Source organism: Rutidosis leptorrhynchoides, chromosome 3 (genome assembly GCF_046630445.1).
Source record: "Rutidosis leptorrhynchoides isolate AG116_Rl617_1_P2 chromosome 3, CSIRO_AGI_Rlap_v1, whole genome shotgun sequence".
Taxonomy (NCBI): domain Eukaryota; kingdom Viridiplantae; phylum Streptophyta; class Magnoliopsida; order Asterales; family Asteraceae; genus Rutidosis; species Rutidosis leptorrhynchoides.
Genome location: NC_092335.1, coordinates 69,889,368 through 69,907,753, shown reverse-complemented (window position 1 = coordinate 69,907,753; position 18,386 = coordinate 69,889,368).

Sequence of the window (18,386 nt, the reverse complement as noted above, 5' to 3'; positions counted from 1 at the left end):
TCGAATCTGATTCAATAGTCATTTACTATCCTACTTACAATCACAGAAGTACGAATCCGTTCATCACAAAATAACCATTTTCATTCAATTTCATATTTGGATTTTGACCTATCAGAATCCAACAAGTGGCATAATGAAGAAAACATTGGACAAAATAAAATTTGTTAGAAACAAACAAATTAACTATGAGAAAAATTTTGTTAAGAATCCACGCTAACTGTTCCTAGCTAACTGTTCCTAGCTAACTGATTACATTTTATTTATCGAAATTTATTTATCGCAATTTTATTTATCGTCATTTAATTTCTGTTATTTATTTTACGCACTTTAAATATCGGGACACGTATACAAGGTTTTGACATATCATATCGACGCATCTATATATATTATTTGGAATAACCATAGACACTCTATATGCAGTAATGATTGAGTTAGCTATACAGGGTTGAGGTTGATTCTATAATAACATATATACTTTGAGTTGTGATCGAGTCTGAGACATGTACACGGGTCACGATACGTATTAATTAATTCGAATATTATATATTAAACTATATATGAATTATTGGACTGTTAACTATGGACTATTGACTGTGGACTAATGACATTGGACAATTAAAATGAATTAAAATATTGACTATAACATATGAAACTAAACATCTCTTCAAGTTTGCCACTTGATTTCATCTTAAACCTCATTTGTATCTTGACGATTACAATCTGCGTTCAAACCTTTCATAATTCTTGAAAACACCTCAATCGAGAGGATGAACCAACCGCACTTCATCTATGGAAGAAATGATTGATGCATATAGTTATGCACCTAAAAATACTCGGAACCTGAGTAAACGTTTAACACGTATCTGTGCTAGCTCTTTTAGCATTGTTATTACCGAAAAATAACTTTGCAATTCCTTTCCAAATTAGCCAATTTTATCACAGCTTCAGCAAATCAACTTCGACTTTTAGTCGAATTAGCCTTATTAGAACCTTATGCATATAGTTATGCACCTGAAAATACTCGGAACCAGAGTAAACGTTTAACACGTATCTGTGCTAGCTCTTTTAGCGTTGTTATTACCGAAAAATAACTTTGCAATTCCTTTCCAAATTAGCCAATTTTATCACAGCTTCAGCAAATCAACTTCGAATTTTAGTCGAATTAGCCTTATTAGAACCTTGATTTATAAGCTTGCCTTTCGTCATCGTTACCGGGGAACCGTTTATATTCCACCACATTAGTAGTAAACTTACCAGCAACTTCATTGATCTTTGACTTTCCGAAAAATCATAATATTCATTGAAATTCTATCATATACTCATCCGCATCTTGTAACGAGAATTTCCATACCAATTACTGAGAATCGGCAATCAGTGTTTTGAATCTCGCAGCGTTTCTACAGTAATAGTTATATATATCCATATAACATTCATTGCCTAGAATTATGATCTTCAATTCTGAAATTTTGAAAAGCACCCAGCCTACGAATTAATACTCTGAATGTTGAAAAAGCTGAATGAAGCAGCAGAAACCGTAGATAACCAAAAACGACCTTAATCATCGGAAGTTTGATGATAAAGAATAGTATGTTGGAAAAGCTCAGAAAAGTTGGAACTGGAAAACGGATTGAGGTAACCACGAAGGAGACCAAGGACAAATACAAGGACCATACCCTATATTCAAAGAATCCAGGTAATTCTAGATCCGTTGAAATCTTTAGAGAATATCTTGCTCCGAAGTCATTTTAAAATCTTGCGAAAAATCTTTCTTCATCAACCATCGAACTTAGAAATTCCAAAATATCATCATAAATATCTTCGATATTTCTGAAGATATTTTCATAAATATTTTCGTCTGAAATTATATACCTCTTCGTGCTCCCTGTGTTTCATTGTATTGGAAACTTCTGTGAAATCTAAGTTTAATTTATGAATGAATCTTGAAGAAATGTAAAGAAATTGATGCATGAATTAGTATAATATAATGACACTTGATCAACGTGATTATATTACAGTAAGTCATGATGAGTTTCTAATGAAACGTGATGAATCACATATCCTAACTTCATCATGTGTCATGTTACATGACTCTTACATTCTATCTAACCTCCAAACATATCAAGAACATATCTCCCTGAAAGTTCTATCTTTTCTTTTAAATTCTAGTAATTTAACCAATCAAGATCGTGCTATTACAATCACTCTCTTAGAACATTTGTTATATTCATTTGAAATTACATACCTAAGAATTCTGGACCATTACTTGCTTGACTTAAAGTCGGGAAGAGAAGACAAGAGCATGAAGCTCCGAAATATAAGAGAAAATATAAAGCCCAATAACAACATGGAGATTACAGACCGTGAATATTAATACGAATATCAATATAAAGACACGGTAGAATTAAGAATAGTATCACCCCAAGGTAATAGTAGAAGTAAACAGATTTTTCTGGTGAAAGATTGAAAAGAAGGATGACAGAAATGATATTTAGGAAAAAACATCAAGGATTAGAACGAGATTAAGCATTTTTACAATCTTTTGGATGTATGAACTAAGAAAGAAAGTATAGGAATGGTGAAAATAATGGAACGGAAAAAGTTTAATTTATATTGGGAATATCAGACAGAGTAATCGAGACAGATTACCGTATTTAATTATAGAGATCTTAATTTCCTTATTCGCCGAAGAATCAAATCTTTCGGATTTCGAAGATTTTCTTTAAATCCCTTGAATTCCGGAATTCAACCATGACTAGTCAAAAGTTATGATGAAACATGTCTTTCTCATTTCACTATTTAATGATAGCTTCATTCGTACTCTTTGAATAATCAAACTATCTTATCCATATTACTCAACAGTAATAAAACTCTATTTATCAGCTCAAATTCGTCATGAAAACATTTAAAATATTAACTATGACGACCACGATCAAATTTCGGGACGAAATTTCTATAACGGGTAGGTACTGTGACGACCCGAAAATTTTCGACCAAATTTAAACTGAATCTTTATATGTTTCCGACACGATAAGCAAAGTCTGTAATGTTGAAGTCTCAAAAATTTTGGAACTATTCATGTATTCAATTACCTTCTACCAGTTTCGACGATTCACGTACCATTAATTGTAAATAGACGTGTGTGTGTGTGTGTGTGTGTATATATATATATATATATATATATATATATATATATATATATATATATATATATATAAATGGTAATTGAAAATATAATTTGAAATATTATAGGTTCTTGCTATTAAAATTTAATTATGTAAAATAAAATAAAAATAGGATATTATAATAATAATTATTTAAAATATATCTCTATATATAAATAAAGTATATTAAAAATAAATATTAAATGATTGTAATACTCATTTAATGTTCCGATTAATATTAAGCAAGTTAAATTCAAACTTATGTAATTTTAAAATAAACGATGATACGAAAATGAGTTTTATAAATTTTAGGCTAGTTTATAATATATTTAGAAGATGTTTGTTAAATTTTAAAACTTTTTATATTTTACTTAGGGGTTGGGAGTGAATAATTAATGAAATTTTTATTTAATAATTTATGATTGAATTTTATGCCATAATGACCAAAATAAATAAATATAGTTAATTTAAAATTTTGAGATTTTTCCGAAGACTTTTATCTGCCACTAGTTAACAACGGAGCACGAAATGATATCCGTAAGAATCCGATGTCGATAAGAAGAGTACAAAATGCAGGCTGCTACACAAGTCATGAATGATTAACTGGAATTACTGTTTGCTTTTGTTCTTTCTCACAATTATATCTTAAAAATTTATATAATATACATATAGATATGAGTATTGATTATCCACCTACACCATCACTTTCTTCGACACCATCTTCACCTATCTCCCTTCAAACTACACCGAACCATTTTTCTACTCCAAACTAAACCGAAAACTTTGTGTTGTGGGTTTATGCGAAACCCATTTAAACACTACCAAGATCATCACTCTTATTTTTATTTCCTTGCAACTATGCTAAACAACCATCACCTTCCGGGAAACACCACCTTCTTCGTCCGGACCACCACCATGAAAAACAAACCGTCTCTACATATTTCTATCTCTCTCATCTCTCTTTCCCAAAACTTAACGCGAACCCCCATGATTATCACAAACCACCACCAACAATTGAGTGTAGCCTCTTTACCTCTGTTTTACTGTCTTGGAAAGCCACCTCAAAACACCACCTTCCTTTCTATCTTTCTTTCTTTATTCCTTTATGTATTTTTCTGTTTACTATGACAGCTGAGTTATTGTTGTTGTCATTTAACGTTAACTCATGCTGCTACCAATCCGTTCTTGTTTCAACCTTCGCAATCCAACACCAAATAACTACCACAACTCATATTAAACTGCCAAAGACAATCACCAACAACCACCCAACCTTTCTTTTTCCTTGAAAACCTACAACCACCACTTTGATTTTTTTATTTTCTGTTTCGTCTACATCACAACCACCCTCCTCACCACCCAAAAATCATCAACAATTGCAGCTGGGTTTTCCTTCAATTCCAGCCAAGCCAGAAACCACTACAACCTACCCAATGCCACCTGCTACAGTTACTGTTACGGTGTTTTGATGTTTATGTTTCCCGTCCAAAACGAAACCCACAAACCATTAAAACTTGCTGTTATATTTCCTGCTTCTATTATCTGTTGCAACCAGACCCAGAAACCTTGATCACCATAACCAAATCACCATATTCTTTTGCTGTTTTGCGGTTGTTCCTACAGCTGCTGTTCGATTAATATACCATCACCAAAACACCATCTTTCTAGCTCAAACCCACATGAAGATGATGATGACAAAAGAATTCGTTAATGGTAATTGGAAGATTCACGATAATGATATTATAATTGTATGAGGAACCAGTGCATCCCTCCATTAATTTCTGTCGCTGTTATGCCATGCCTTTTTTTTAAACATAAACCGATCCCACTTTGACTTATGATAATGGGCGAAACTAATGGACTCGTAAAGCCCACAGATACTTGTTAAGCCATTATATTTTTACATGGTGTTGTATGGTGTTTTAGGATCGGGCTTCAGCTGGACCTAACTATTTTCCATTTCATCAAACCGTTACAAGCCACAACTGATTCACAAGCCCAGCTCAATAATATTGCAGCCCACTCCATGCAAACCCACCTGCGTTTTTTCCTTTTTCTTCTGTATCTATAGAACCACAACTGTCGATGCTATTTGCTATATATTTTTTTTGCTGCGTCATCTTTTCCTGTTGGAACAACCACGAGATAGAATATGATGAAGCTTTAATGATAAGATGATCGATGACGAGTTAATGATAAGATATATGATTACGGTTGAATGGTGTAAGTTGTTGATAATAATAGATGATGCAAGATGATGATTATTATGGTAATGATGATGACGGGACGAATTATAATGGTGTTGATTAGGTTTAACGATGTGACGAATGATGAAGATCATATATGATGACGTTAGTATGATAAATGGGGTTTAATGATTTAGATGAGGATACGATTATGATCATTTTATGATATGATTACGATCATGTTATGATTATGATTATGATTATGATTATGATTTGGTTATGATATAATGATAATGATAATGATTATGGGATGATGATGATGGTATGATAATCAAAAGGATGATGATAATGAAAACGATGACGATATACGATAATAATACAAGAGGGTATAATTCTTATTATTATCATTATTATTATTTTATATCATCATCATTATTATTATTATTATTATTATTATTATTATTATTATTATTATTATTATTATTATTATTATTATTATTATTATTATTATTATGAATATCATTATTATTATAAACATAATATAACTCTTAAATTTATTATCATTTTTATTGTTACTTTCATATCAACAAGATTGTTATAACAAATAAATACTTTCTATATACGAAAATATCTATTAAAAATACCATAGTATTACATATAATTACATATTAACATTATTTATATAAATATTTACATATAACAAATTATTGATTTTTTTAAAATAATACTAATCACATATATATATAAAACTATATAAATATTAATTATTTTAAATATATATACAAATTAAATAGATAAGATATATAATTTAATATATAATATATAAATTTGTTCGATTACTATTATATGTGTTAATATATATACATGATATAGGTTCGTGAATCCGAGGCCAACCTTGCATTGTTCAGTTTCGTCGTATGAGTATTTTTACTACAAAATATTAGATTGTGAGTTTCATTTGCTCCCTTTTAAATGCTTTTGCAATATATATATATTTTTGGGACTGAGAAAACATTCGCTTTTATAAATGTTTTACGAAATAGACACAAGTAAATGAAACTACATTATATGGGTGAATGATCGAAGCCGAATATGCCCCTTTTTGCTTGGTAGCCTAAGAATTAGTAAACCGATCTACTAATTGACGCGAATCCTAAAGATAGATCTATTGGGCCTAACGAACCCCATCCAAAGTACCAGATGCTTTAGTACTTCGAATTCGTTTTTATCATGTCCGAAGGATTTCCCGGAATGATAGGGGATATTCTTATATGCATCTTGTTAATGTCGGTTACCAGGTGTTCACCATATGAATGATATTTTTGTCTCTATGCATGGGACGTATATTTATGAGAAATGAAAATCTCGTGGTCTATTAAAATGATGGAAATGAATGTTTATGATAAACTAATGAACTCACCAACCTTTTGGTTGACACTTGAAAGCATGTTTATTCTCAGGTATGAAAGAAATCTTCCGCTGTGCATTTGCTCATATTAGAGATATTACTTGGAGTCATTCATGACATATTTCAAAAGACGTTGCATTCGAGTCATCGAGTTCATCAAAGATTATTATTAAGTCGATTATTGTTGGATATATTATGAAATGGTATGCATGCCGTCAACTTTCGATGTATTGAAAGTTTATCTTTTAAAAACGAATGCAATGTTTTTAAAATGTATCATATAGAGGTCAAGTACCTCGTGATGTAACCAAATGTAATGTATTCGTCCAGATGGATTAGGACGGGTCTTGACAGGTTTGATTTTTAATGTATTTTATTGCGTTTAGTAAAATTATTTTGTGGCTAACGATGACGTCGTTGAAGCGCAACTCGAGTCGAACTAAAAGGTATAACCCGTGAGAGATTTAAATGTTATTTTAAATTAACAATATATGTGCATCTCCGCGTTTCGCTATGGAATTGTCGACTTTTAAAAATTTAACGCAAAATCAACGTGTATGAAAAGTACCCCAAATATTTAGCTTTTTTAAAAAGCGTCCGTTTTGCGTATAGCTAGTGACATTGTGTTCCTAAAATTATTTCGAGTTTAACGATGGTGTCTAAAAAATTTAACTCGTTGCAGCGAGAAGATATGACCCGTTGAATATTTGGGTGGAGTTTATTTAAGATTTTTTATGAAAATGGTTAATTGATATTTTACCTCCCTGTTTGGGGGGTCGATTTGAATTTTTCAAAAAAGTGTGGGGGCCTTTGTTGGTAAAATGAAATTTAGTTGAAATTAAAAAAAAGGTGAAAAGTCGAAAATGACCCTGGTACTATTCATAAATTTTGTCAATACAATTAACATGAGTAAATAATAGGGAGTAATACGTTTACTTGATTGGTTAATAAAGAATGATATATTAGATTACTTGACATTTATAAACACTAATTAATATTTATTGAAAATAAATACATAATCATGGGACTGTGCATATACATGAAGTTTAAAATTAGTACAAGTCTCGTTTCGTTGTAAAAGGAAGGTATGTTGAATGGTAAACACCATTTTTGTCAAGTACAGCGAACAAAGGTACGTTCACTTGTTGTCTTATTCTCTATTGCGAAATGGAATTGTTCACTAGCTGAGTCAGATTAGAGCATTATAGAAACAAATACATGCACGAAGGAGACTTCGTTATGAACAAATGTCACAGGTGGTTTACACTTTAATAGGTTGATAGAGAGCATGGTTGAAGTTGTTGATGGAGATGACGGATCTTTGTCTTTGTATGTAGACTCATATGAGTTTTTTTAATTTTGTGGTTATTCGCTGATACTCAACTTTAGTTGGCTTAGCGAGTCTTTAGTGATCCCGATATAATAATTCTTCAATTGTTTTCCTTATGATATATAACTTTTTACTAGTTATTTTTTATACTTGTAGAGTTTGACCTTTAAATATCATTTATTTTTTCAATCATGCCTCTCTCTTTAAAAAAAATTAAAACAGAAATTAACTTTAATAGATTTAAAGATATATTAGTGAAATGACCCGTGAAATCACGGGTTTGTTTAAACGAAATAATTTAATGACATGTTTTAGGTATTAAGTAAATGTAAATGCTAAAGCCATTTATTTTAATGACCCGTTCGAATAAGAAACTTGTCGTTGTTTTTACAAATATATAGAGACATGTATTTTCGCATACATATGTAACGTAATTAATCTCGTAAAGAGAATTCATATTTGAATATTAATAATATAATAATTATAATTATAATTATTATAATAAAAATAAATAATAGAGTAATAATAATGTTTGCTCAAAGTGAGTATTTATATTTTTAATAGAGTAATAATTATTAGTAATAATAATAAATGCCTTTTGAAATTTTTTTAGAAAAATTAAAATATAATTATTATATAAAAGTTGTACAATATGCTTTAAAATTTATAAATATGAGAGATTAGTATTTCCTTTTATAAAAAATTTGTTTAATTATTTAATTTAAAATTAATTAAGAATTATGACATCATGTACATACTCTCTAAATTTTTCTTTTTCTTTTTTAATTTATTTTAATGAAAAAAAGTTTATTTATGATGTCATCATTTTAGTAATATAATAGAACTTATAGATAGATAAGCTAAGTTACAATTATTAGGTTCTAACAATATATAACTACTAAATTAAATATAATAGAATAGAATTTTGCCTTAAAAAAAACACAACTTAAATCATTAATTGTTGATATACATATGTTTTGAATTGAACGTTTATAAGATGCGAGTCATTGTGTAATTTGCTCAATAAAAATAAACTTAAAAAATGGGTTGTCCTCTTTTTTACTTACTTCTTGTGTCGCCTTTTTTTTTTTTTTTTTTTTTTTTTTTTTTTGGCAAAATACATATATATATATAAATAAAATGATCTAATGATCAGATGAGTTACAAAGTTTGCAATCCCTTCGGACTGATTGAACCAACACAACGATCTATTGACCGCTATAACAGACAAATAACACAAACCGTAGTCAACATACATATTTCACTATTGAAACCTTCGCCTAACAAGTCGGCAAACACAAACCGATCCAACTAAAACTAGACTACAATTGACACCCAACACCATACAAACTAAAACTAGACTACAAGATTTCTTTTTTTTAATAAAGGTGATACATAGTAGCTTTAATAAATGTAACTTAAGTTAGCACGATATATCCTGTGAACGAAGGCAGCAAGAAGTACCTGCTAATTGAGTCTTTAAGAATCTTGTACTAAGTGCTATCAAATTTGTACCTTATATGAAGTGCCTGAACTTTACATTAGTCGTCAGTCTTTTACTTTTTTTTTTCTTTCTCTTTTTTTAAAAAAAAATAATAATAACCCAAACTCGTATAGAATCGAAAACATTTTACAAAAAAAAAAAAAAAAAAAAACGTTCTCAACTATTAGACATAAAACGATAGCGTAGAAGCTCGAACCTAGAAACCATAAAAAACGAAACTAATATTACGTATCACTGAGACTCAAAATGGACTTGTAATGTTATAATTCGGGTAATAATAATAATACTTTTTGCTTTTCAAAAAAAAAAAATGGATTAATAATCATTTGTTATTCAATAAATAAATAAATATAAACGGATAGATAGAAACGTGTCAACTTATGTAAGACTATTGGCGTGATAGGGTGTTTTTGTGGGGTATAGTGCTGATTTGACAAGTGTGATAGTGCGATAACGTAATGGAGTTTGTAATGGTATGACGTGATGGAATTTGTAATGGTATGACGTGATGGTGGATAATATGTCCCACATTTTTATTATATTTATAATTATAATATAAATATATTCAAATTTAAGTTTATAACCGTTTGAGTTTATGGGATGGCAACGGATAGCTTGACAAACCAATCAGGATCGAGCAAGTCACCAGTCACGCTACCATCTTCCTTGTGATGGAGCCATCACATCAGTAAAAAAAAACCCACCATCACGCCGCGTTGTAGCATGATGGTGGGAAAACCTGTACCATCACACTGCGATAATTGTGGTCTGAAAGTACCCGTTAAAGTTTGTATCGCATACCTCAATTATATATAGAAAAACAATAATATATAATGTAGCTTTTCACGAAAAAAAAAAAAATACCTCAATTTTGCAACTCTTCTTCCTTTACTATACATCTATATCTATATATATATCTATAATATATTAAATTAATAAATTAAAATTTTCTAATGAAAATTCGTATGATTATGATTAAAAAATTAAGATATGTAAGTTCTATTTATACAATGGAAATATGCACCTACATGAAAGAAATACCTTTCATTAACAACCAAAATGTATTACTCAATCATTTCTTAAATACCAACTTAAGGGTTGTTAATAAATTTTTCCTAATAAATTACGTGCATTGCTTTTTGATCATATGCGTACTCACGCATATCAATGCGTCTAATGCGCTATTCATACTTTTATACTTTTATATATTGTCATCTTTGGTATTATAGATTTATACATACTCGTACTTTGCTCTGAAAAATGGTTCGCTTTGAAAATAAGTTATGTTAAAAAAGTTTACTTTGAAAATAAACTTGTACGTGTTAAAATAAAATTTGCATCTTATACTATAATCATGTGTTTGTTATATCTGTTCGCTAGGCTTTGGCTCATTCGTATTCCGTTTTTCTTTCTTATATGAGAGGTATTCAAGGGGCGTTGGGAACGAAGGAAGAGTATAGACTTGATGTGAACTTAGCACCTTTGCCTTAGAGTTTTTCAAACTTATAGTTTTTGTAGTTTAATGTTGGTTAACTTTAGTTTTGACTATGTTTGACTTTGAATAAGATTAACACCTTTTTGTATTTTTAAGTTCTTTTTTATACGATTTATTTGAGCTTTGTAAGTTAAAGGCGTTACATGGACTATATCCGGTGATGGCACCTTTACTCTTTGGTCTGCCCGTGTTCATTTGGATTGTGTTTTTCTTTCTTCGTTAGTTCAAGCCACTACTTTCAGGAATTTTTTATCGAGTGAACTCAAGGTTTTTTATGGCGTTTCATTTTAGATAAGCTTCCTCGTCGTTTAAACTTTTCTTCTTAGGGCTTGGAGATTGAACCCATTCAGTGTTGTGTTTGTACCCAAGTGGCTCGAATCGCGTTTTTTTGGTTTTTCTTTGACACATGATTTATGGAGAAAGACATTTTTCATGGATTAACAAGGACTTTCCTCTCTTTTCTTCATTGACCGACATCCTTAGTTGAGTTACGTTCAATACAAGTTCAGCTCCTCAAATGTGAAGAACCAAGTTATCTCAATTGTTGTGGCAACGTTATGGATGATCTGGAGTTTTGGGAATTGTTCGGTGTTCATAATTGCGTGAAGAAACGCGAGACATGTTTGATCATATTAGACTTTTTTTGCTTCGTGGCTTAAATATAGAGGCAAATGTGTTTTAGTTGGAATTTTTGTAATATCCTGCTAGCGCCTTGGTATATAGCCGTTATTATTTGGTACTAAAATTTTTGCCGTTAAAAAAAAAAATAACAACTTAAACATGTTGTACATATGAACAACCATCACTCTAACAATAATAACTAACTGTTTCGATCAATACTTTAAATGTGCTAGTAAAATCCATAAATCGATGTATTATTTTGTGCAATTAATGGTAAAAATTTCAGACTCTATCCTTGAGCTAAGTACAAATCGCACGGTGAACCCTTACTCCTTTGTCATTGGGAAATATACATAATGTGATGTTGCTTACTTAATTTACGAAATTTTAAGATTACTATAAGCATGAAAATCAATCATCAAACTACATCAATATCATATTCTGCCTTACCAAGTTTTCTCCATAACCGAGTTTAGCGATTGATTCTCAATTCAAACCTGTATCAATTAAGTTGAGTTACACTTTTTAGCCACCTTTAGTATGATCATGATGATTGCAAAAAAAAAGGTCTTATGTTGAGATACTCGTATCTTCACAAGAGTTCTCCTATTCAAATTTCACTATTTGCGTATCTTGGAGTGATCATGCCCTCAGGGTAAAAACTTTATCCCGTTTTATGATAACTATACTTGATACTTGAAGACAATTGATGAAGTGTTATGATAAAGACATAAAGTGGATGACAAACTATATTCATGATCACGGGTGTATTATTATTTTACCTAACTGCACAGTAAAATTTATAGTATAAATATAGGATCGAATGTAATGAGTTTTTGCACCATTCACTTCAATAAGATTTATTACTCTCTCCTTTCTCTTTAATATCAGTAGTCCATAACCAAGAGTCAGATCACTAAAGGTAGTTATAAACTTTTAAATTATAACACGTTATCAGCACGATTATCTCAACATTTATACTAAATATGGTTGACCCTGCCACCTAACTAATATATGGTCGGTTATACCACCTAAATGATATATGGTCGACACTGTCGCCTAATTTACATTTATGTTATCTAACATTTATTTATGTATACTAACATTTACAGTTATGTTCACTAACATTTATATTTATGTTATATATGGTCGGTTATACCGCCTGAATTATATTTATGTAATCTAACTCTTATTAACTTCACTAACATTTATATTTATGTTATCTAACATTTATGATTACTTATGCAATTAATCATTATTTATTTCATGCATACTAATGTTTATTTTTATTTGAGCCTTCGGGGTCACACACATATACACCGAGACGTCAAATAAAATATATATATGATGTATATATATTACTCAAGTAACAAAATAGTAAATCGAAATTAATTCATTTACTATTCATATAAATAGTAAATGAAACGAAATTAATTAATTTACTATTCACATGAAAGTGACATGATAGAAATTATTAATTATAAGTTACATAACATACACCTAAAGTATTTGAAAAATACAACTTTTTAAATACATAAGATTTTCAAAATCAACAAGTTGATAAATTGATCTCATATATATACTCCATATCTTTTTGAAAGATTTTGTCTTTTGTTTTTTTTTCTTTACGTATGATATAAAAAAAAAAATCTTGTCCTTTATATTACTCATACGCGTTTTGATATAGTGCCTTTATTCGTTAACGTCAACTAACGACGTTACAACGGTCATATATACATAACGATTGTTAACGTCAACTGACGACGTTACAACAACTATATTTTTCAAATATAAATTAAACATCCCCGTTTTCACATTTTCACAAATCAATCTTCATTTTCTCAAATTACTACTCTCAAATTTTTTTTTTTTAAAAAGATGATTAACTCAAGGATGATTTTTCCTACTGTATTGGTCATAATAGCTATCATCCTTGTTGCTTGTACACCACTAGATGAACCTATATTTTATCCTTCTCTTATGGTTTTATTATTTGTAATATACCATTATTCCTTTGTTTGCTACTTATGAATCTAAACTAATTCTAATTTCATGTTGTTATTTGTCTATGAAAAAAATTGATTATGATTATGATTTATGTTGTTCATCTTTCTGAAAATAGAAAATGTCAAACTTATCAAAGCTTGAGTTTGATGCCTTAGACGTATCGGGAACAAACTACACATCATGGGTTATGGACGTAGAAATAAATCTTGGATCATTGGGTATTCTAGAAACTTTAAAAGAAAACAATACTTGTTCCGATCAAGATAAATTAAAATCAATTGCTTTTATTCGCAAACATATTGATACCACCTTAAAACATATGTTTCTCACTATCAAAGATCCACATGTTTTATGGGAAAGTATCAAGAGTAGATTCGATAATCAAAAGGAAATATTACTCCTAGCTGCGAGGGAAGAATGGAGAAATCTAAGGTTCCAAGATTTCAAAAAGGTAAGTGAATACAGCTCGGCCATGTTCAAGATCCGTTCAAAGCTTCAATTCTGTGGTCAAGAAATAAGTGATGCTGATATGATGGAGAAAACTTTCTCCACAATGCATTCTGCAAACATAACTGTGCAAGAAAATTTAAGATTGCAGAATTATAAAACTTTTTCCAAACTTCAAACTTATCTCTTAGTTGCAGAAGTTAATAAAGAATTACTGATGAAAAATCAAGAATCTCGTCCTACCGGTGCGCTAGCATTTCCTGAAGCTAATGCTATTAACAATAATAATAATAAAAGAAGAAATGCACATGGACGAGGGCGTGGACAAGGTCGTAGCCATATTAGCCAAAACTATCATCATGGAAATTACCATAACAATAATAAAAATCATAACTATGTTCGAAATCATCCTTATGGTAATGGTCGTGGTGGTGGTCGTGGTCGTGGTCGTGGACAAAGAAATAATAATCCACAAAATTATAAAATTCAAACACCATACAATCCCACAAATCACAATGTTGAAGAAGGCTCTTCAAAGAATGTTGAAGATTCTTGTTACCGATGTGGTAAAATTGGTCACTGGTCTAAAAACTGCCGAACAAATCAACATTCTGTTAATCGGTATCAAGAATCCCTAAAGGGAAAAGGAAAAGAAGCAAATCTTGTGGATGACCTTGATACAAAAATCACTGAGCCAACTTGTGACTACTTTAATGAATAAATTTCTAATATCTATATATATAGATATCCTATTATATGTTCTCGTTAAATAAATGGTTGTAGATTTTCAATCTACACCATATCTATTTTACTACATATTTCCTTATTATGTGCTATTGTTTGTAACATGTTTTGAATGTAATATATTGATGAATTATATACTCATTATTTGTTTCTTATATTCTTTTTGAAGTTCACGATGTATACTGCTGGAGTAAGAAATCAGTCAAATGGTGGAGATATTTGTATTGCAGACAGTGGTGCTACTCACACCATACTCAATTCTAAAAAATATTTCACAGACTTGAAAGCAACGGAAGGAACTATACATACTATATCAGGTCCTGTGGACTTAATAAAAGGAATGGAAAAGGCAAAATTCATGTTACCAAATGGTACGAATTTTATGATAAATAATGCCTTATTTTCTCCTATGTCAAAGAGAAATTTGTTAAGTTTCTCTGACATATACCAAAATGGATATGATTATCAGTCAGTGACAACGGAAAATGAAAAATATTTAAGTATCACTTATAAGAATCGTGTAATTGAAAAACTACCAAGACTTCATTCTGGTTTACATTATACACATATAAATGTACCTGAAGTAAATGTGGTAGTTAAAGAAAAATCATGTGATCCTGTAATGATCAGTTTGTGGCATGAGAGATTTGGCCACCCAAGATCAACAATGATGAAAAGAATAATACAAAATACACATGGACATCCATTGGCGGATCAAAGGATCCCTCATGATGCACTTATCTCATGTACATCATGCTCACTTGGAAAGTTGATAATAAGACCATCATCTCTTAAGGTTGAAAAGGAATCACCAATGTTTCTTGAAAGAATTCAAGGTGATATATGTGGACCAATTCATCCACCATGTGGACCATTTAGATATTTTATGGTTCTAATAGACGCATCTAGTGGTCTCATGTTTGTCTATTATCAAGTCGAAATATGGCATTTGCAAAATTTCTTGCTCAAATTATTAAATTGAGAGCACATTTCCCTGATTATACTATTAAAAGGGTGAGACTAGATAATGCCGGTGAGTTTACATCTCAAGCATTTAATAATTTTTGCATGTCTATTGGGATTATTGTTGAACATCCCGTTGCCCATGTGCATACACAAAATGGTTTAGCTGAATCATTAATTAAACGATTGCAGCTAATAGCTAGACCATTGATAATGCGAACAAAACTCCCAATATCTGTATGGGGCCATGTAATTTTGCATGCTGCATCATTGATTCGCATTAGACCAAGCGCAAGTCATACATATTCTCCCTTGCAACTTGCTTTTGGCCATCAGCCAAATATTTCCCACCTTAGAACATTTGGTTGTGCGGTTTATGTCCCTATCGCACCACCACAACGTACTAAAATGGGTCCTCAAAGAAGGATGGGAATATATGTTGGATATGAAACATCTTCAATAATAAGATATATTGAACCCATGACGGGTGATGTTTTTACAGCACGTTTTGCTGATTGTCACTTTAATGAAACATTATTCCCTAGATTAGGGGGAGAAATAAAAAATAAAGAAAATGATGTTTCATGGTGTGAACCTCAATTAATGTATCTTGATCCTCGCACAAAAGAATGCGAGACCGAAGTTCAAAAAATAATGCATATGCAAGAACTTGCGAATAAATTGCCTGATGCATTTACAGATACAAAAAGGGTGACTAAATCATATATACCAGCAGCAAATGCTCCAGCTCGAATTGAAATTCCAAAAACTGGCAATAATGTCATTCTTGAGTCTTTGTCACGCCAGAAACGTGGGAGACCAATTGGTTCCAAAGACAAAAATCCTCGAAAAAGAAAATCAGCTGATAATGAGGTAAAAGAAAGTGTTCAAGAAGAACTACAAATCAATACTCCTTCTGCAGAGGAGATTGATGATGTCAATACGGAATTTTTAATCAATTATGCACATTCAAAAATATTATGGAACCGAAATGAAATGAAAAATCTTGATGAGATATTTTCATATAATGTTGCATATGACATCATGAATGATAATGATGATTCAGAACCAAAATCTGTCATGGAATGTCAAAATAGACATGATTGGGATCATTGGAAATGAGCAATACGAGCTGAATTTGAATCGCTCAATAAAAGAAAAGTTTTCGGATCTATCATTCTCACACCTAAAGATGTGAAACCTGTGAGATATAGATGGGTTTTTGTGCGAAAAAGAAATGAGAAAAATGAAGTTACAAGGTATAAAGCTAGACTTGTAGCTCAAGGTTTTTCTCAAAGACCGGGAATTGATTATGAGGAAACTTATTCTCCTGTTATGGATGCAATTACTTTTAGATACTTAATCAGCCTGGCAGTTTCTAAAAATTTAGAAACGCATCTCATGGATGTTGTGACTGCTTATCTTTATGGATCACTTGATAGTGATATATATATGAAGATACCTGAAGGATTTAAGGTATCAGAAGCAACCAATGCAAAACCCAAAGAAATGTACTCAATCAAGTTACAAAGGTCTTTATATGGGTTGAAACAATCGGGTCGCATGTGGTATAAACGATTAAGTGATTACTTGATAAGCAAAGGGTATACTAATAATCTTATTTGCCCATGTGTTTTCATTAAGAAAACAACATCCGGATATGTGATCATAGCTGTTTATGTTGATGATCTTAATATCATAGGTACAAATAAAGAGATCCATGAAGCCATTCAACTTCTAAAAAAAGAATTTGAAATGAAAGATCTCGGAAAAACCAAGTATTGCCTTGGTTTACAAATTGAACATATGCCTAATGGTTTACTTGTACATCAAACAACATATACTGAAAAGATTTTAAAACGTTTTAATATGGACAAGGCAAAACCATTAAGTACTCCTATGGTTGTTAGATCACTTAATGTTGACACTGATCCATTTCGTCCCTGTGAAGATCATGAAGATATCCTGGGACCAGAAGTACCATATCTTAGTGCAATTGGAGCTCTTATGTATCTTACAAATTGTACAAGACCTGACATTTCTTTTGCAGTTAATTTGCTGGCAAGATTCAGCTCAGCTCCTACCAAAAGACACTGGAATGGGATCACACACATATTTCGATACCTTCGAGGAACTACTGATTTAGGATTATTTTATTCTAACAATTCAAAACAAAATTTAGTTGGTTATGCAGATGCAGGTTATTTATCTGATCCACATAAAGCCAAATCTCAAACTGGATATGTATTCCTAAATGGCGGTACCGCAATATCATGGCGTTCTCAAAAACAAACACTTGTTGCAACATCATCAAATCATGCTGAAGTGATTGCATTACATGAAGCTACTCGGGAATGTTTTTGGTTGAGATCAATGACACAACTCATTACTGATTCTTGTGGACTAGAACGCGATAAAAGCCCAACAACTATCTATGAAGATAATGCAGCTTGCATAGCACAGATGAAAGAAGGGTATATCAAAAGTGACCGAACGAAACACATACCTCCTAGATTCTTCTCT